General features: G+C 43.9%; 43 non-coding genes across 43 annotated transcripts; all 43 read left to right on the plus strand.

The window, feature by feature from the left end:
- The first annotated feature begins 242 nt into the window (after positions 1 to 242).
- TRNAF-GAA (transfer RNA phenylalanine (anticodon GAA)) lies at positions 243 to 315 on the plus strand. The gene has a single exon. It is a non-coding gene; the product is annotated as a tRNA-Phe (tRNA).
- A 251-nt stretch (positions 316 to 566) lies between these two features.
- TRNAF-GAA (transfer RNA phenylalanine (anticodon GAA)) lies at positions 567 to 639 on the plus strand. The gene has a single exon. It is a non-coding gene; the product is annotated as a tRNA-Phe (tRNA).
- A 251-nt stretch (positions 640 to 890) lies between these two features.
- TRNAF-GAA (transfer RNA phenylalanine (anticodon GAA)) lies at positions 891 to 963 on the plus strand. The gene has a single exon. It is a non-coding gene; the product is annotated as a tRNA-Phe (tRNA).
- A 251-nt stretch (positions 964 to 1,214) lies between these two features.
- On the plus strand, positions 1,215 to 1,287 carry TRNAF-GAA (transfer RNA phenylalanine (anticodon GAA)). The gene has a single exon. It is a non-coding gene; the product is annotated as a tRNA-Phe (tRNA).
- A 251-nt stretch (positions 1,288 to 1,538) lies between these two features.
- On the plus strand, positions 1,539 to 1,611 carry TRNAF-GAA (transfer RNA phenylalanine (anticodon GAA)). Its single transcript has one exon. It is a non-coding gene; the product is annotated as a tRNA-Phe (tRNA).
- A 250-nt stretch (positions 1,612 to 1,861) lies between these two features.
- Positions 1,862 to 1,934, plus strand: TRNAF-GAA (transfer RNA phenylalanine (anticodon GAA)). Its single transcript has one exon. It is a non-coding gene; the product is annotated as a tRNA-Phe (tRNA).
- A 251-nt stretch (positions 1,935 to 2,185) lies between these two features.
- TRNAF-GAA (transfer RNA phenylalanine (anticodon GAA)) lies at positions 2,186 to 2,258 on the plus strand. Its single transcript has one exon. It is a non-coding gene; the product is annotated as a tRNA-Phe (tRNA).
- A 250-nt stretch (positions 2,259 to 2,508) lies between these two features.
- TRNAF-GAA (transfer RNA phenylalanine (anticodon GAA)) lies at positions 2,509 to 2,581 on the plus strand. The gene has a single exon. It is a non-coding gene; the product is annotated as a tRNA-Phe (tRNA).
- A 250-nt stretch (positions 2,582 to 2,831) lies between these two features.
- Positions 2,832 to 2,904, plus strand: TRNAF-GAA (transfer RNA phenylalanine (anticodon GAA)). Its single transcript has one exon. It is a non-coding gene; the product is annotated as a tRNA-Phe (tRNA).
- Positions 2,905 to 3,154: 250 nt separating this feature from the next.
- TRNAF-GAA (transfer RNA phenylalanine (anticodon GAA)) lies at positions 3,155 to 3,227 on the plus strand. The gene has a single exon. It is a non-coding gene; the product is annotated as a tRNA-Phe (tRNA).
- A 251-nt stretch (positions 3,228 to 3,478) lies between these two features.
- TRNAL-UAA (transfer RNA leucine (anticodon UAA)) lies at positions 3,479 to 3,551 on the plus strand. The gene has a single exon. It is a non-coding gene; the product is annotated as a tRNA-Leu (tRNA).
- A 252-nt stretch (positions 3,552 to 3,803) lies between these two features.
- On the plus strand, positions 3,804 to 3,876 carry TRNAF-GAA (transfer RNA phenylalanine (anticodon GAA)). The gene has a single exon. It is a non-coding gene; the product is annotated as a tRNA-Phe (tRNA).
- A 250-nt stretch (positions 3,877 to 4,126) lies between these two features.
- On the plus strand, positions 4,127 to 4,199 carry TRNAF-GAA (transfer RNA phenylalanine (anticodon GAA)). The gene has a single exon. It is a non-coding gene; the product is annotated as a tRNA-Phe (tRNA).
- Positions 4,200 to 4,449: 250 nt separating this feature from the next.
- TRNAF-GAA (transfer RNA phenylalanine (anticodon GAA)) lies at positions 4,450 to 4,522 on the plus strand. The gene has a single exon. It is a non-coding gene; the product is annotated as a tRNA-Phe (tRNA).
- Positions 4,523 to 4,772: 250 nt separating this feature from the next.
- TRNAF-GAA (transfer RNA phenylalanine (anticodon GAA)) lies at positions 4,773 to 4,845 on the plus strand. Its single transcript has one exon. It is a non-coding gene; the product is annotated as a tRNA-Phe (tRNA).
- A 251-nt stretch (positions 4,846 to 5,096) lies between these two features.
- On the plus strand, positions 5,097 to 5,169 carry TRNAL-UAA (transfer RNA leucine (anticodon UAA)). Its single transcript has one exon. It is a non-coding gene; the product is annotated as a tRNA-Leu (tRNA).
- Positions 5,170 to 5,421: 252 nt separating this feature from the next.
- Positions 5,422 to 5,494, plus strand: TRNAL-UAA (transfer RNA leucine (anticodon UAA)). The gene has a single exon. It is a non-coding gene; the product is annotated as a tRNA-Leu (tRNA).
- A 251-nt stretch (positions 5,495 to 5,745) lies between these two features.
- On the plus strand, positions 5,746 to 5,818 carry TRNAF-GAA (transfer RNA phenylalanine (anticodon GAA)). Its single transcript has one exon. It is a non-coding gene; the product is annotated as a tRNA-Phe (tRNA).
- A 251-nt stretch (positions 5,819 to 6,069) lies between these two features.
- Positions 6,070 to 6,142, plus strand: TRNAF-GAA (transfer RNA phenylalanine (anticodon GAA)). The gene has a single exon. It is a non-coding gene; the product is annotated as a tRNA-Phe (tRNA).
- Positions 6,143 to 6,393: 251 nt separating this feature from the next.
- TRNAF-GAA (transfer RNA phenylalanine (anticodon GAA)) lies at positions 6,394 to 6,465 on the plus strand. The gene has a single exon. It is a non-coding gene; the product is annotated as a tRNA-Phe (tRNA).
- A 252-nt stretch (positions 6,466 to 6,717) lies between these two features.
- Positions 6,718 to 6,790, plus strand: TRNAF-GAA (transfer RNA phenylalanine (anticodon GAA)). The gene has a single exon. It is a non-coding gene; the product is annotated as a tRNA-Phe (tRNA).
- A 251-nt stretch (positions 6,791 to 7,041) lies between these two features.
- TRNAF-GAA (transfer RNA phenylalanine (anticodon GAA)) lies at positions 7,042 to 7,114 on the plus strand. The gene has a single exon. It is a non-coding gene; the product is annotated as a tRNA-Phe (tRNA).
- A 251-nt stretch (positions 7,115 to 7,365) lies between these two features.
- On the plus strand, positions 7,366 to 7,438 carry TRNAF-GAA (transfer RNA phenylalanine (anticodon GAA)). Its single transcript has one exon. It is a non-coding gene; the product is annotated as a tRNA-Phe (tRNA).
- Positions 7,439 to 7,688: 250 nt separating this feature from the next.
- Positions 7,689 to 7,761, plus strand: TRNAF-GAA (transfer RNA phenylalanine (anticodon GAA)). The gene has a single exon. It is a non-coding gene; the product is annotated as a tRNA-Phe (tRNA).
- A 252-nt stretch (positions 7,762 to 8,013) lies between these two features.
- TRNAF-GAA (transfer RNA phenylalanine (anticodon GAA)) lies at positions 8,014 to 8,086 on the plus strand. The gene has a single exon. It is a non-coding gene; the product is annotated as a tRNA-Phe (tRNA).
- Positions 8,087 to 8,660: 574 nt separating this feature from the next.
- TRNAF-GAA (transfer RNA phenylalanine (anticodon GAA)) lies at positions 8,661 to 8,733 on the plus strand. The gene has a single exon. It is a non-coding gene; the product is annotated as a tRNA-Phe (tRNA).
- Positions 8,734 to 8,983: 250 nt separating this feature from the next.
- TRNAF-GAA (transfer RNA phenylalanine (anticodon GAA)) lies at positions 8,984 to 9,056 on the plus strand. The gene has a single exon. It is a non-coding gene; the product is annotated as a tRNA-Phe (tRNA).
- Positions 9,057 to 9,307: 251 nt separating this feature from the next.
- On the plus strand, positions 9,308 to 9,380 carry TRNAF-GAA (transfer RNA phenylalanine (anticodon GAA)). The gene has a single exon. It is a non-coding gene; the product is annotated as a tRNA-Phe (tRNA).
- A 251-nt stretch (positions 9,381 to 9,631) lies between these two features.
- TRNAF-AAA (transfer RNA phenylalanine (anticodon AAA)) lies at positions 9,632 to 9,704 on the plus strand. Its single transcript has one exon. It is a non-coding gene; the product is annotated as a tRNA-Phe (tRNA).
- Positions 9,705 to 9,955: 251 nt separating this feature from the next.
- On the plus strand, positions 9,956 to 10,028 carry TRNAF-GAA (transfer RNA phenylalanine (anticodon GAA)). The gene has a single exon. It is a non-coding gene; the product is annotated as a tRNA-Phe (tRNA).
- A 251-nt stretch (positions 10,029 to 10,279) lies between these two features.
- Positions 10,280 to 10,352, plus strand: TRNAF-GAA (transfer RNA phenylalanine (anticodon GAA)). Its single transcript has one exon. It is a non-coding gene; the product is annotated as a tRNA-Phe (tRNA).
- A 249-nt stretch (positions 10,353 to 10,601) lies between these two features.
- TRNAF-GAA (transfer RNA phenylalanine (anticodon GAA)) lies at positions 10,602 to 10,674 on the plus strand. Its single transcript has one exon. It is a non-coding gene; the product is annotated as a tRNA-Phe (tRNA).
- A 252-nt stretch (positions 10,675 to 10,926) lies between these two features.
- On the plus strand, positions 10,927 to 10,999 carry TRNAF-GAA (transfer RNA phenylalanine (anticodon GAA)). The gene has a single exon. It is a non-coding gene; the product is annotated as a tRNA-Phe (tRNA).
- A 250-nt stretch (positions 11,000 to 11,249) lies between these two features.
- TRNAF-GAA (transfer RNA phenylalanine (anticodon GAA)) lies at positions 11,250 to 11,322 on the plus strand. Its single transcript has one exon. It is a non-coding gene; the product is annotated as a tRNA-Phe (tRNA).
- A 250-nt stretch (positions 11,323 to 11,572) lies between these two features.
- Positions 11,573 to 11,645, plus strand: TRNAF-GAA (transfer RNA phenylalanine (anticodon GAA)). Its single transcript has one exon. It is a non-coding gene; the product is annotated as a tRNA-Phe (tRNA).
- A 250-nt stretch (positions 11,646 to 11,895) lies between these two features.
- Positions 11,896 to 11,968, plus strand: TRNAF-GAA (transfer RNA phenylalanine (anticodon GAA)). The gene has a single exon. It is a non-coding gene; the product is annotated as a tRNA-Phe (tRNA).
- A 577-nt stretch (positions 11,969 to 12,545) lies between these two features.
- TRNAF-GAA (transfer RNA phenylalanine (anticodon GAA)) lies at positions 12,546 to 12,618 on the plus strand. The gene has a single exon. It is a non-coding gene; the product is annotated as a tRNA-Phe (tRNA).
- Positions 12,619 to 12,869: 251 nt separating this feature from the next.
- TRNAF-GAA (transfer RNA phenylalanine (anticodon GAA)) lies at positions 12,870 to 12,942 on the plus strand. Its single transcript has one exon. It is a non-coding gene; the product is annotated as a tRNA-Phe (tRNA).
- A 251-nt stretch (positions 12,943 to 13,193) lies between these two features.
- Positions 13,194 to 13,266, plus strand: TRNAF-GAA (transfer RNA phenylalanine (anticodon GAA)). Its single transcript has one exon. It is a non-coding gene; the product is annotated as a tRNA-Phe (tRNA).
- Positions 13,267 to 13,516: 250 nt separating this feature from the next.
- TRNAF-GAA (transfer RNA phenylalanine (anticodon GAA)) lies at positions 13,517 to 13,589 on the plus strand. The gene has a single exon. It is a non-coding gene; the product is annotated as a tRNA-Phe (tRNA).
- Positions 13,590 to 13,839: 250 nt separating this feature from the next.
- On the plus strand, positions 13,840 to 13,912 carry TRNAF-GAA (transfer RNA phenylalanine (anticodon GAA)). Its single transcript has one exon. It is a non-coding gene; the product is annotated as a tRNA-Phe (tRNA).
- Positions 13,913 to 14,162: 250 nt separating this feature from the next.
- On the plus strand, positions 14,163 to 14,235 carry TRNAF-GAA (transfer RNA phenylalanine (anticodon GAA)). Its single transcript has one exon. It is a non-coding gene; the product is annotated as a tRNA-Phe (tRNA).
- Positions 14,236 to 14,485: 250 nt separating this feature from the next.
- Positions 14,486 to 14,558, plus strand: TRNAF-GAA (transfer RNA phenylalanine (anticodon GAA)). The gene has a single exon. It is a non-coding gene; the product is annotated as a tRNA-Phe (tRNA).
- The last annotated feature ends 383 nt before the right edge of the window (positions 14,559 to 14,941 follow it).

A 14,941-nucleotide genomic window follows, 5' to 3' on the forward strand; every position in this document is an offset into this window, starting at 1 on the left:
GTTTTTTTGTTAAATCAGTCGGTATGCAAGTATTTTGCAATAATTCTAACGAGTGAAACGGTTACGCAGGTGAACACACATGCTTGATAAAAAAATGCTGATTCAGAATGCATCGTGGCAGTAGGCGTTGCAAAAGCACCGGAACAACGTGAAAGACATGTAATAATATGCAACAGCTAAAATAAAGCGGTTTTACCGAAACGCAAGAACTGTTGAATCCCGCTTTCACTCTTCTCCCGTCTGCCGAAATAGCTCAGTTGGGAGAGCATTAGACTGAAGATCCGAAGGTCCCTGGTTCGATCCCGAGTTTCGGCGTCGAAAGCACATTTTTTGTTAAATCTGTCGGTATGCAAGTATTTTGCAATAATTCTAACGAGTGAAATGATTACGCAGGTGAACACACATGCTTGATAAAAAAATGCTGATTCAGAATGCATCGCGGCAGTAGGCGTTGCAAAAGAACCGGAACAGCGTGAAAGACATGTAATAATGTGCAACAGCTGAAATAAAGCGGTTTTACAGGAACGCAAGAACTGTTGAATCCCGCTTTCACTCTTCTCCCGTCTGCCGAAATAGCTCAGTTGGGAGAGCGTTAGACTGAAGATCTAAAGGTCCTTGGTTCGATCCCGGGTTTCGGCGTCCAAAGCACGTTTTTTGTTAAATCTGTCGGTATACAAGTATTGTGCAATAATTCTAACGAGTGAAGCGGTTACGCAGGTGAACACACATGCTTGATAAAAAAATGCTGATTCAGAATGCATCGCGGCAGTAGGCGTTGCAAAAGAACCGGAACAGCGTGAAAGACATGTAATAAAGTGCAATAGCTAAAATAAAGCGGTTTTACCGAAACGCAAGAACTGTTGAATCCCGCTTTCACTCTTCTCCCGTCTGGCGAAATAGCTCAGTTGGGTGAGCATTAGACTGAAGATCCGAAGGTCCCTGGTTCGATCCTGGGTTTCGGCGTCCAAAGCACGTTCTTTGTTAAATCTGTCGGTATACAAGTATTGTGCCATGATTCTAACGAGTGAAACGGTTACGCAGGTGAACACACATGCTTGATAAAAAATTGCTGATTCAGAATGCATCGCGGCAGTAGGCGTTGCAAAAGAACCGGAACAGCGTGAAAGACATGTAATAAAGTGCAATAGCTAAAATGAAGCGGTTTTACCGAAACGCAAGAACTGTTGAATGCCGCTTTCACTCTTCACCCGTCTGCCGAAATAGCTCAGTTTGGAGAGCGTTAGACTGAAGATCTAAAGGTCCCTGGTTCGATCCTGGGTTTCGGCGTCCAAAGCACTTTTTTTGTTAAATCTGTCGGTATGCAAGTATTTTGCAATAATTATAACGAGTGAAACGGTTACGCAGGTGAACACACATGCTTGATAAAAAAATGCTGATTCAGAATGCATCGTGGCAGTAGACGTTGCAAAAGCACCGGAACAACGTGAAAGACATGTAATAATGTGCAACAGCTAAAATAAAGCGGTTTTACCGAAACGCAAGAACTGTTGAATCCCGCTTTCACTCTTCTCCCGTCTGCCGAAATAGCTCAGTTGGGAGAGCATTAGACTGAAGGTCCGAAGGTCCCTGGTTCGATCCCGGGTTTCGGCGTCCAAAGCACTTTTTTTGTTAAATCTGTCGGTATGCAAGTATTTTGCAATAATTCTAACGAGTGAAACGATTACGCAGGTGAACACACATGCTTGATAAAAAAATGCTGATTCAGAATGCATCGTGGAGTAGGCGTTGCAAAAGAACCGGAACAGCGTGAAAGACATGTAATAAAGTGCAATAGCTAAAATAAAGCGGTTTTACCGAAACGCAAGAACTGTTGAATGCCGCTTTCACTCTTCTCCCGTCTGCCGAAATAGCTCAGTTTGGAGAGCGTTAGACTGAAGATCTAAAGGTCCCTGGTTCGATCCCGGGTTTCGGCGTCCAAAGCACTTTTTTTGTTAAATCTGTCGGTATGCAAGTATTTTGCAATAATTCTAACGAGTGAAACGGTTACGCAGGTGAACACACATGCTTGATAAAAAAATGCTGATTCAGAATGCATCGTGGCAGTAGGCGTTGCAAAAGCACCGGAACAACGTGAAAGGCATGTAATAATGTGCAACAGCTAAAATAAAGCGGTTTTACCGAAACGCAAGAACTGTTGAATCCCGCTTTCACTCTTCTCCCGTCTGCCGAAATAGCTCAGTTGGGAGAGCATTAGACTGAAGATCCGAAGGTCCCTGGTTCGATCCCGGGTTTCGGCGTCCAAAGCACTTTTTTGTTAAATCTGTCGGTATGCAAGTATTTTGCAATAATTCTAACGAGAGAAACGATTACGCAGGTGAACACACATGCTTGATAAAAAAATGCTGATTCAGAATGCATCGTGGCAGTAGGCGTTGCAAAAGAACCGGAACAGCGTGAAAGACATGTAATAATGTGCAACAGCTAAAATAAAGCGGTTTTACCGAAACGCAAGAACTGTTGAATCCCGCTTTCACTCTTCTCCCGTCTGCCGAAATAGCTCAGTTGGGAGAGCATTAGACTGAAGATCCGAAGGTCCCTGGTTCGATCCCGGGTTTCGGCGTCCAAAGCACTTTTTTGTTAAATCTGTCGGTATGCAAGTATTTTGCAATAATTCTAACGAGTGAAACGGTTACGCAGGTGAACACACATGCTTGATAAAAAAATGCTGATTCAGAATGCATCGTGGCAGTAGGCGTTGCAAAAGCACCGGAACAACGTGAAAGACATGTAATAATGTGCAACAGCTAAAATAAAGCGGTTTTACCGAAACGCAAGAACTGTTGAATCCCGCTTTCACTCTTCTCCCGTCTGCCGAAATAGCTCAGTTGGGAGAGCATTAGACTGAAGATCCGAAGGTCCCTGGTTCGATCCCGGGTTTCGGCGTCCAAAGCACTTTTTTGTTAAATCTGTCGGTATGCAAGTATTTTGCAATAATTCTAACGAGAGAAACGATTACGCAGGTGAACACACATGCTTGATAAAAAAATGCTGATTCAGAATGCATCGTGGCAGTAGGCGTTGCAAAAGAACCGGAACAGCGTGAAAGACATGTAATAATGTGCAACAGCTAAAATAAAGCGGTTTTACCGAAACGCAAGAACTGTTGAATCCCGCTTTCACTCTTCTCCCGTCTGCCGAAATAGCTCAGTTGGGAGAGCATTCGACTGAAGATCTAAAGGTCCCTGGTTCGATCGCGGGTTTCGGCGTCCAAAGCACGTTTTCTGTTAAATCTGTCGGTATGCAAGTATTTTGCAATAATTCTAACGAGTGAAACGGTTACGCAGGTGAACACACATGCTTGATGAAAAAATGCTGATTCAGAATGCATCGTGGCAGTAGGCGTTGCAAAAGCACCGGAACAGCGTGAAAGACATGTAATAATGTGCAACAGCTAAAAGAAAGCGGTTTTACTGAAACGCGACAACTGGTAAGTCCATCTTTCCCTCTTCTCCCGTCTGCCGAAAAAGCTCAGTTGGGAGAGCGTTAGACTTAAGATCTAAAGGTCCGTGGTTCGATCCCAGGTTTCGGCGTCCAAAGCACTTTTTTTTGTTAAATCTGTCGGTATGCAAGTATTTTGCAATAATTCTAACGAGTGAAACGGTTACGCAGGTGAACACACATGCTTGATAAAAAAATGCTGATTCAGAATGCATCGTGGCAGTAGGCGTTGCAAAAGTACCGGAACAGTGTGAAAGACATTTGATAATGTGCAACAGCTAAAATAAAGCGGTTTTACGGAAACGCAAGAACTGTTGAATCCCGCTTTCAGACTTCTCCCTTCTGCCGAAATAGCTCAGTTGGGAGAGCGTTAGACTGAAGATCCGAAGGTCCCTGGTTCGATCCCGGGTTTCGGCGTCCAAAGCACTTTTTTTGTTAAATCTGTCGGTATGCAAGTATTTTGCAATAATTCTAACGAGTGAAACGATTACGCAGGTGAACACACATGCTTGATAAAAAAATGCTGATTCAGAATGCATCGTGGAGTAGGCGTTGCAAAAGAACCGGAACAGCGTGAAAGACATGTAATAAAGTGCAATAGCTAAAATAAAGCGGTTTTACCGAAACGCAAGAACTGTTGAATGCCGCTTTCACTCTTCTCCCGTCTGCCGAAATAGCTCAGTTTGGAGAGCGTTAGACTGAAGATCTAAAGGTCCCTGGTTCGATCCCGGGTTTCGGCGTCCAAAGCACTTTTTTTGTTAAATCTGTCGGTATGCAAGTATTTTGCAATAATTCTAACGAGTGAAACGGTTACGCAGGTGAACACACATGCTTGATAAAAAATGCTGATTCAGAATGCATCGTGGCAGTAGGCGTTGCAAAAGCACCGGAACAACGTGAAAGACATGTAATAATGTGCAACAGCTAAAATAAAGCGGTTTTACCGAAACGCAAGAACTGTTGAATCCCGCTTTCACTCTTCTCCCGTCTGCCGATATAGCTCAGTTGGGAGAGCATTAGACTGAAGATCCGAAGGTCCCTGGTTCGATCCCGGGTTTCGGCGTCCAAAGCACTTTTTTGTTAAATCTGTCGGTATGCAAGTATTTTGCAATAATTCTAACGAGTGAAACGATTACGCAGGTGAACACACATGCTTGATAAAAAAATGCTGATTCAGAATGCATCGTGGCAGTAGGCGTTGCAAAAGAACCGGAACAGCGTGAAAGACATGTAATAATGTGCAACAGCTAAAATAAAGCGGTTTTATCGAAACGCAAGAACTGTTGAATCCCGCTTTCACTCTTCTCCCGTCTGCCGAAATAGCTCAGTTGGGAGAGCATTAGACTGAAGATCTAAAGGTCCCTGGTTCGATCCCGGGTTTCGGCGTCCAAAGCACGTTTTCTGTTAAATCTGTCGGTATGCAAGTATTTTGCAATAATTCTAACGAGTGAAACGGTTACGCAGGTGAACACACATGCTTGATGAAAAAATGCTGATTCAGAATGCATCGTGGCAGTAGGCGTTGCAAAAGCACCGGAACAGCGTGAAAGACATGTAATAATGTGCAACAGCTAAAAGAAAGCGGTTTTACTGAAACGCGACAACTGGTAAGTCCATCTTTCACTCTTCTCCCGTCTGCCGAAAAAGCTCAGTTGGGAGAGCGTTAGACTTAAGATCTAAAGGTCCGTGGTTCGATCCCAGGTTTCGGCGTCCAAAGCACTTTTTTTTGTTAAATCTGTCGGTATGCAAGTATTTTGCAATAATTCTAACGAGTGAAACGGTTACGCAGGTGAACACACATGCTTGATAAAAAAATGCTGATTCAGAATGCATCGTGGCAGTAGGCGTTGCAAAAGTACCGGAACAGTGTGAAAGACATTTGATAATGTGCAACAGCTAAAATAAAGCGGTTTTACGGAAACGCAAGAACTGTTGAATCCCGCTTTCAGTCTTCTCCCGTCTGCCGAAATAGCTCAGTTGGGAGAGCGTTAGACTTAAGATCCGAAGGTCCCTGGTTCGATCCCGGGTTTCGGCGTCCAAAGCACGTTTTCTGTTAAATCTGTCGGTATGCAAGTATTTTGCAATAATTCTAACGAGTGAAACGGTTACGCAGGTGAACACACATGCTTGATGAAAAAATGCTGATTCAGAATGCATCGTGGCAGTAGGCGTTGCAAAAGCACCGGAACAGCGTGAAAGACATGTAATAATGTGCAACAGCTAAAAGAAAGCGGTTTTACTGAAACGCGACAACTGGTAAGTCCCTCTTTCACTCTTCTCCCATCTGCCGAAAAAGCTCAGTTGGGAGAGCGTTAGACTGAAGATCTAAAGGTCCCTGGTTCGATCCCGGGTTTCGGCGTCCAAAGCACTTTTTTTGTTAAATCTGTCGGTATGCAAGTATTTTGCAATAATTCTAACGAGTGAAACGTTTACGCAGGTGAACACACATGCTTGATAAAAAAATGCTGATTCAGAATGCATCGCAGCAGTAGGCGTTGCAAAAGAACCGGAACAGCGTGAAAGACATATAATAAAGTGCAATAGCTAAAATAAAGCGGTTTTACCGAAACGCAAGAACTGTTGAATCCCGCTTTCACTCTTCTCCCGTCTGGCGAAATAGCTCAGTTGGGAGAGCATTAGACTGAAGATCTAAAGGTCCCTGGTTCAATCCCGGGTTTCGGCGTCCAAAGCACTTTTTTGTTAAATCTGTCGGTATGCAAGTATTTTGCAATAATTCTAACGAGTGAAACGATTACGCAGGTGAACACACATGCTTGATAAAAAAATGCTGATTCAGAATGCATCGTGGCAGTAGGCGTTGCAAAAGAACCGGAACAGCGTGAAAGACATGTAATAAAGTGCAATAGCTAAAATAAAGCGGTTTTACCGAAACGCAAGAACTGTTGAATCCCGCTTTCACTCTTCTCCCGTCTGGCGAAATAGCTCAGTTGGGAGAGCGTTAGACTGAAGATTCAAAGGTCCTTGGTTCGATCCCGAGTTTCAGCGTCCAAAGCACGTTTTTTGTTAAATCTGTCGGTATGCAAGTATTGTGCCATGATTCTAACGAGTGAAACGGTAACGCAGGTGAACACACATGCTTGATAAAAAAAATGCTGATTCAGAATGCATCGTGCCAGTAGGCGTTGCAAAAGTACCGGAACAGCGTGAAAGGCATTTAATAATGTGCAGCAGCTAAAATAAAGCGGTTTTATTGAAACGCAAGAACTGTTGAATCCCGCTTTCACTCTTCTCCCGTCTGCCGAAATAGCTCAGTTGGGAGAGCATTAGACTGAAGATCCGAAGGTCCCTGGTTCGATCCCGGGTTTCGGCGTCCAAAGCACGTTCTTTGTTAAATCTGTCGGTATACAAGTATTGTGCCATGATTATAACGGGTGAAACGGTTACGCAGGTGAACACACATGCTTGATAAAAAATTGCTGATTCAGAATGCATCGCGGCAGTAGGCGTTGCAAAAGAAACGGAACAGCGTGAAAGACATGTAATAATGTGCAACAGCTAAAATAAAGCGGTTTTACCGAAACGCAAGAACTGTTGAATCCCGCTTTCACTCTTCTCCCGTCTGCCGAAATAGCTCAGTTGGGAGAGCATTAGACTGAAGATCCGAAGGTCCCTGGTTCGATCCCGGGTTTCGGCGTCCAAAGCACTTTTTTTGTTAAATCTGTCGGTATGCAAGTATTTTGCAATCATTCTAACGAGTGAAACGATTACGCAGGTGAACACACGTGCTTGATAAAAAAATGCTGATTCAGAATGCATCGTGGCAGTAGGCGTTGCAAAAGAACCGGAACAGCGTGAAAGACATGTAATAATGTGCAACAGCTAAAATAAAGCGGTTTTACCGAAACGCAAGAACTGTTGAATCCCGCTTTCCCTCTTCTCCCGTCTGCCGAAATAGCTCAGTTGGGAGAGCGTTAGACTGAAGATCTAAAGGTCCCTGGTTCGATCCCGGGTTTCGGCGTCCAAAGCACATTTTTGTTAAATCTGTCGGTATGCAAGTATTTTGCAATAATTCTAACGAGTGAAATGATTACGCAGGTGAACACACGTGCTTGATAAAAAAATGCTGATTCAGAATGCATCGCGGCCGTAGGCGTTGCAAAAGAACCGGAACAGCGTGAAAGACATGTAATAATGTGCAATAGCTAAAATAAAGCGGTTTTACCGAAACGCAAGAACTGTTGAATCCCGCTTTCACTCTTCTCCCGTCTGCCGAAATAGCTCAGTTGGGAGAGCATTAGACTGAAGATCCGAAGGTCCCTGGTTCGATCCCGGGTTTCGGCGTCCAAAGCACTTTTTTTGTTAAATCTGTCGGTATGCAAGTATTTTGCAATAATTCTAACGAGTGAAACGGTTACGCAGGTGAACACACATACTTGATAAAAAAAATGCTGATTCAGAATGCGTCGTGGCAGTAGGCGTTGCAAAAGCACCGGAACAGCGTGAAAGACATGTAATAATGTGCAACAGCTAAAAGAAAGCGGTTTTACTGAAACGCAACAACTGGTAAGTCCCTCTTTCACTCTTCTCCCGTCTGCCGAAATAGCTCAGTCGGGAGAGCGTTAGACTGAAGATCTAAACGTCCCTGGTTCGATCCCGGGTTTCGGCGTCCAAAGCACATTTTTGTTAAATCTGTCGGTATGCAAAAATTTTGCAATAATTCTAACGAGTGAAACGAATACGCAGGTGAACACACATGCTTGATAAAAAAATGCTGATTCAGAATGCATCGCGGCAGTAGGCGTTCCAAAAGAACCGGAACAGCGTGAAAGACATGTAATAATGTGCAACAGCTAAAATAAAGCGGTTTTACCGGAACGCAAGAACTGTTGTATCCCGCTTTCACTCTTCTCCCGTCTGCCGAAATAGCTCAGTTGGGAGAGCATTACACTGAAGATCCGAAGGTCCCTTGTTAGATCCCGAGTTTCGGCGTCCAAAGCACTTTTTTTGTTAAATCTGTCGGTATGCAAGTATTTTGCAATAATTCTAACGAGTGAAACGATTACGCAGGTGAACACACATGCTTGATAAAAAAATGCTGATTCAGAATGCATCGCGGCAGTAGGCGTTGCAAAAGAACCGGAACAGCGTGAAAGACATGTAATAATGTGCAACAGCTAAATTAAAGCGGTTTTACCGGAATGCAAGAACTGTTGAATCCCGCTTTCACTCTTCTCCCGTCTGCCGAAATAGCTCAGTTGGGGGAGCATTAGACTGAAGATCCGAAGGTCCCTGGTTCGATCCCGAGTTTCGGCGTCCAAAGCACTTTTTTGTTAAATCTGTCGGTATGCAAGTATTTTGCAATAATTCTAACGAGTGAAACGATTACGCAGGTGAACACACATGCTTGATGAAAAAATGCTGATTCAGAATGCATCGCGGCAGTAGGCGTTGCAAAAGAACCGGAACAGCGTGAAAGACATGTAATAATGTGCAACAGCTAAAATAAAGCGGTTTTACCGGAACGCAAGAACTGTTGAATCCCGCTTTCACTCTTCTCCCGTCTGCCGAAATAGCTCATTTGGGAGAGCATTAGACTGAAGATCTTAAGGTCCCTGGTTCGATCCCGGGTTTCGGCGTCCAAAGCACGTTTTCTGTTAAATCTGTCGGTATGCAAGTATTTTGCAATAATTCTAACGAGTGAAACGGTTACGCAGGTGAACACACATGCTTGATAAAAAAATTCTGATTCAGAATGGATCGTGGCAGTAGGCGTTGCAAAAGCACCGGAACAGCGTGAAAGACATGTAATAATAAGCAACAGCTAAAATAAAGCGGTTTTACCGAAACGCAAGAACTGTTGAATTCCGCTTTCACTCTTCTCCCGTCTGCCGAAATAGTTCAGTTGGGAGAGCGTTAGACTGAAGATTCAAAGGTCCTTGGTTCGATCCCGGGTTTCGGCGTCCAAAGCACGTTTTTTGTTAAATCTGTCGGTATACAAGTATTGTGGAATAATTCTAACGAGTGAAACGGTTACGCAGGTGAACACACATGCTTGATAAAAAAATGCTGATTCAGAATGCATCGCGGCAGTAGGCGTTGCAAAAGAACCGGAACAGCGTGAAAGACATGTAATAATGTGCAACAGCTAAAATAAAGCGGTTTTACCGAAACGCAAGAACTGTTGAATTCCGCTTTCACTCTTCTCCCGTCTGCCGAAATAGCTCAGTTTGGAGAGCGTTAGACTAAAGGTCTAAAGGTCCCTGGTTCGATCCCGGGTTTCGGCGTCCAAAGCAATTTTTTTGTTAAATCTGTCGGTATGCAAGTATTTTGCAATAATTCTAACGAGTGAAACGGTTACGCAGGTGAACACACATGCTTGATAAAAAAATGCTGATTCAGAATGCGTCGTGGCAGTAGGCGTTGCAAAAGCACCGGAACAACGTGAAAGACATGTAATAATGTGCAACAGCTAAAATAAAGCGGTTTTACCGAAACGTAAGAACTGTTGAATCCCGCTTTCACTCTTCTCCCGTCTGCCGAAATAGCACAGTTGGGAGAGCATTAGACTGAATATCCGAAGGTCCCTGGTTCGATCCCGGGTTTCGGTGTCCAAAGCACTTTTTTTGTTAAATCTGTCGGTATGCAAGTATTTTGCAGTAATTCTAACGAGTGAAACGATTACGCAGGTGAACACACATGCTTGATAAAAAAATGCTGATTCAGAATGCATCGTGGCAGTAGGCGTTGCAAAAGAACCGGAACAGCGTGAAAGACATGTAATAATGTGCAACAGCTAAAATAAAGCGGTTTTACCGAAACGCAAGAACTGTTGAATCCCGCTTTCCCTCTTCTCCCGTCTGCCGAAATAGCTCAGTTGGGAGAGCGTTAGACTGAAGATCTAAAGGTCCCTGGTTCGATCCCGGGTTTCGGCGTCCAAAGCACATTTTTGTTAAATCTGTCGGTATGCAAAAATTTTGCAATAATTCTAACGAGTGAAACGAATACGCAGGTGAACACACATGCTTGATAAAAAAATGCTGATTCAGAATGCATCGCGGCCGTAGGCGTTGCAAAAGAACCGGAACAGCGTGAAAGACATGTAATAATGTGCAATAGTTAAATAAAGCGGTTTTACCGAAACGCAAGAACTGTTGAATCCCGCTTTCACTCTTCTCCCGTCTGCCGAAATAGCTCAGTTGGGAGAGCATTAGACTGAAGATCCGAAGGTCCCTGGTTCGATCCCGGGTTTCAGCGTCCAAAGCACTTTTTTTGTTAAATCTGTCGGTATGCAAGTATTTTGCAATAATTCTAACGAGTGAAACGGTTACGCAGGTGAACACACATACTTGATAAAAAAAATGCTGATTCAGAATGCGTCGTGGCAGTAGGCGTTGCAAAAGCACCGGAACAGCGTGAAAGACATGTAATAATGTGCAACAGCTAAAAGAAAGCGGTTTTACTGAAACGCAACAACTGGTAAGTCCCTCTTTCACTCTTCTCCCGTCTGCCGAAATAGCTCAGTTGGGAGAGCGTGAGACTGAAGATCTAAACGTCCCTGGTTCGATCCCGGGTTTCGGCGTCCAAAGCACATTTTTGTTAAATCTGTCGGTATGCAAAAATTTTGCAATAATTCTAATGAGTGAAACGAATACGCAGGTGAACACACATGCTTGATAAAAAAATGCTGATTCAGAATGCATCGCGGCAGTAGGCGTTGCAAAAGAACCGGAACAGCGTGAAAGACATGTAATAATGTGCAACAGCTAAAATAAAGCGGTTTTACCGGAACGCAAGAACTGTTGTATCCCGCTTTCACTCTTCTCCCGTCTGCCGAAATAGCTCAGTTGGGAGAGCATTAGACTGAAGATCCGAAGGTCCCTTGTTCGATCCCGAGTTTCGGCGTCCAAAGCACTTTTTTGTTAAATCTGTCGGTATGCAAGTATTTTGCAATAATTCTAACGAGTGAAACGATTACGCAGGTGAACACACATGCTTGATAAAAAAATGCTGATTCAGAATGCATCGCGGCAGTAGGCGTTGCAAAAGAACCGGAACAGCGTGAAAGACATGTAATAATGTGCAACAGCTAAAATAAAGCGGTTTTACCGGAATGAAAGAACTGTTGAATCCCGCTTTCACTCTTCTCCCGTCTGCCGAAATAGCTCAGTTGGGGGAGCATTAGACTGAAGATCCGAAGGTCCCTGGTTCGATCCCGAGTTTCGGCGTCCAAAGCACTTTTTTGTTAAATCTGTCGGTATGCAAGTATTTTGCAATTATTCTAACGAGTGAAACGATTACGCAGGTGAACACACATGCTTGATGAAAAAATGCTGATTCAGAATGCATCGCGGCAGTAGGCGTTGCAAAAGAACCGGAACAGCGTGAAAGACATGTAATAATGTGCAACAGCTAAAATAGAGCGGTTTTACCGGAACGCAAGAACTGTTGAATCCCGCTTTCACTCTTCTCCCGTCTGCCGAAATAGCTCATTTGGGAGAGCATTAGACTGAAGATCTAAAGGTCCCTGGTTCGATCCCGGGTTTCGGCGTCCAAAGCACGTTTTCTGTTAAATCTGTCGGTATGCAAGTATTTTGCAATAATTCTAACGAGTGAAACGGTTACGCAGGTGAACACACATGCTTGATAAAAAAATGCTGATTCAGAATGGATCGTGGCAGTAGGCGTTGCAAAAGCACCGGAACAGCGTGAAAGACATGTAATAATGTGCAACAGCTAAAAGAAAGCAACCGGGTTTTACTGAAACGCGACAACTGGTAAGTCCCTCTTTCACTCTTCTCCCGTCTGCCGAAAAAGATCAGTTGGGAGAGCGTTAGACAGATCTAAAGGTCCCTGGTTCCATCCCGGGTTTCGGCGTCCAAAGCACTTTTTTTGTTAAATCTGTCGGTATGCAAGTATTTTGCAATAATTCTAACGAGTGAAACGGTTACGCAGGTGAACACACATGCTTGATAAAAAAATGCTGATTCAGAATGCATCGTGGCAGTTGGCGTTGCAAAAGTACCGGAACAGCGTGAAAGACATGTAATAATGTGCAACAGCTAAAATAAAGCGGTTTTACCGAAACGCAAGAACTGCTGAATCCCGCTTTCAGTCTTCTCCCGTATGCCGAAATAGCTCAGTTGGGAGAGCGTTAGACTGAAGATCCAAAGGTCCTTGGTTCGATCCCGGGTTTCGGCGTCCAAAGCACGTTTTTTGTTAAATCTGTCAGTATACAAGTATTGTGCAATAATTCTAACGAGTGAAACGGTTACGCAGGTGAACAAACGTGCTTAATAAAAAAAGGCTGATTCAGAATGCATCGCGGCAGTAGGCGTTGCAAAAGAACCGTAACAGCGTGAAAGACATGTAATATAGTGCAATAGCTAAAATAAAGCGGCTTTACCAAAACGCAAGAACTGTTGAATGCCGCTTTCACTCTTCTCCCGTCTGCCGAAATAGCTCAGTTTGGAGAGCGTTAGACTGAAGATCTAAAGGTCCCTGGTTCGATCCCGGGTTTCGGCGTCCAAAGCACTTTTTTTGTTAAATGTGTCGGTATGCAAGTATTTTGCAATAATTCTAACGAGTGAAACGGTTACGCAGGTGAACACACATGCTTGATAAAAAAATGCTGATTCAGAATGCATCGTGGCAGTAGGCATTGCAAAAGCACCGGAACAACGTGAAAGACATGTAATAATGTGCAACAGCTAAAATAAAGCGGTTTTACCGAAACGCAAGAACTGTTGAATTCCGCTTTCACTCTTCTCCCGTCTGCCGAAATAGCTCAGTTGGGAGAGCATTAGACTGAAGATCCGAAGGTCCCTGGTTCGATCCCGGGTTTCGGCGTCCAAAGCACTTTTTTTGTTAAATCTGTCGGTATGCAAGTATTTTGGAATAATTCTAACGAGTGAAACGATTACGCAGGTGAACACACATGCTTGATAAAAAATGCTGATTCAGAATGCATCGTGGCAGTAGGCGTTGCAAAAGAACCGGAACAGCGTGAAAGACATGTAATTATGTGCAACAGCTAAAATAAAGCGGTTTTACCGAAACGCAAGAACTGTTGAATCCCGCTTTCCCTCTTCTCCCGTCTGCCGAAATAGCTCAGTTGGGAGAGCGTGAGACTGAAGATCTAAACGTCCCTGGTTCGATCCCGGGTTTCGGCGTCCAAAGCACATTTTTGTTAAATCTGTCGGTATGCAAAAATTTTGCAATAATTCTAATGAGTGAAACGAATACGCAGGTGAACACACATGCTTGATAAAAAAATGCTGATTCAGAATGCATCGCGGCAGTAGGCGTTGCAAAAGAACCGGAACAGCGTGAAAGACATGTAATAATGTGCAACAGCTAAAATAAAGCGGTTTTACCGGAACGCAAGAACTGTTGTATCCCGCTTTCACTCTTCTCCCGTCTGCCGAAATAGCTCAGTTGGGAGAGCATTAGACTGAAGATCCGAAGGTCCCTTGTTCGATCCCGAGTTTCGGCGTCCAAAGCACTTTTTTGTTAAATCTGTCGGTATGCAAGTATTTTGCAATAATTCTAACGATTGAAACGATTACGCAGGTGAACACACATGCTTGATAAAAAAATGCTGATTCAGAATGCATCGCGGCAGTAGGCGTTGCAAAAGAACCGGAACAGCGTGAAAGACATGTAATAATGTGCAACAGCTAAAATAAAGCGGTTTTACCGGAATGAAAGAACTGTTGAATCCCGCTTTCACTCTTCTCCCGTCTGCCGAAATAGCTCAGTTGGGGGAGCATTAGACTGAAGATCCGAAGGTCCCTGGTTCGATCCCGAGTTTCGGCGTCCAAAGCACTTTTTTGTTAAATCTGTCGGTATGCAAGTATTTTGCAATTATTCTAACGAGTGAAACGATTACGCAGGTGAACACACATGCTTGATGAAAAAATGCTGATTCAGAATGCATCGCGGCAGTAGGCGTTGCAAAAGAACCGGAACAGCGTGAAAGACATGTAATAATGTGCAACAGCTAAAATAAAGCGGTTTTACCGGAACGCAAGAACTGTTGAATCCCGCTTTCACTCTTCTCCCGTCTGCCGAAATAGCTCATTTGGGAGAGCATTAGACTGAAGATCTAAAGGTCCCTGGTTCGATCCCGGGTTTCGGCGTCCAAAGCACGTTTTCTGTTAAATCTGTCGGTATGCAAGTATTTTGCAATAATTCTAACGAGTGAAACGGTTACGCAGGTGAACACACATGCTTGATAAAAAAATGCTGATTCAGAATGGATCGTGGCAGTAGGCGTTGCAAAAGCACCGGAACAGCGTGAAAGACATGTAATAATGTGCAACAGCTAAAAGAAAGCAACCGGATTTTACTGAAACGCGACAACTGGTAAGTCCCTCTTTCACTCTTCTCCCGTCTGCCGAAAAAGATCAGTTGGGAGAGCGTTAGACAGATCTAAAGGTCCCTGGTTCGATCCCGGGTGTCGGCGTCCAAAGCACTTTTTTTGTTAAATCTGTCGGTATGCAAGTATTTTGCAATAATTCTA

This window comes from Rhipicephalus microplus, chromosome 4, assembly GCF_043290135.1.
Source record: "Rhipicephalus microplus isolate Deutch F79 chromosome 4, USDA_Rmic, whole genome shotgun sequence".
Classification (NCBI taxonomy): domain Eukaryota; kingdom Metazoa; phylum Arthropoda; class Arachnida; order Ixodida; family Ixodidae; genus Rhipicephalus; species Rhipicephalus microplus.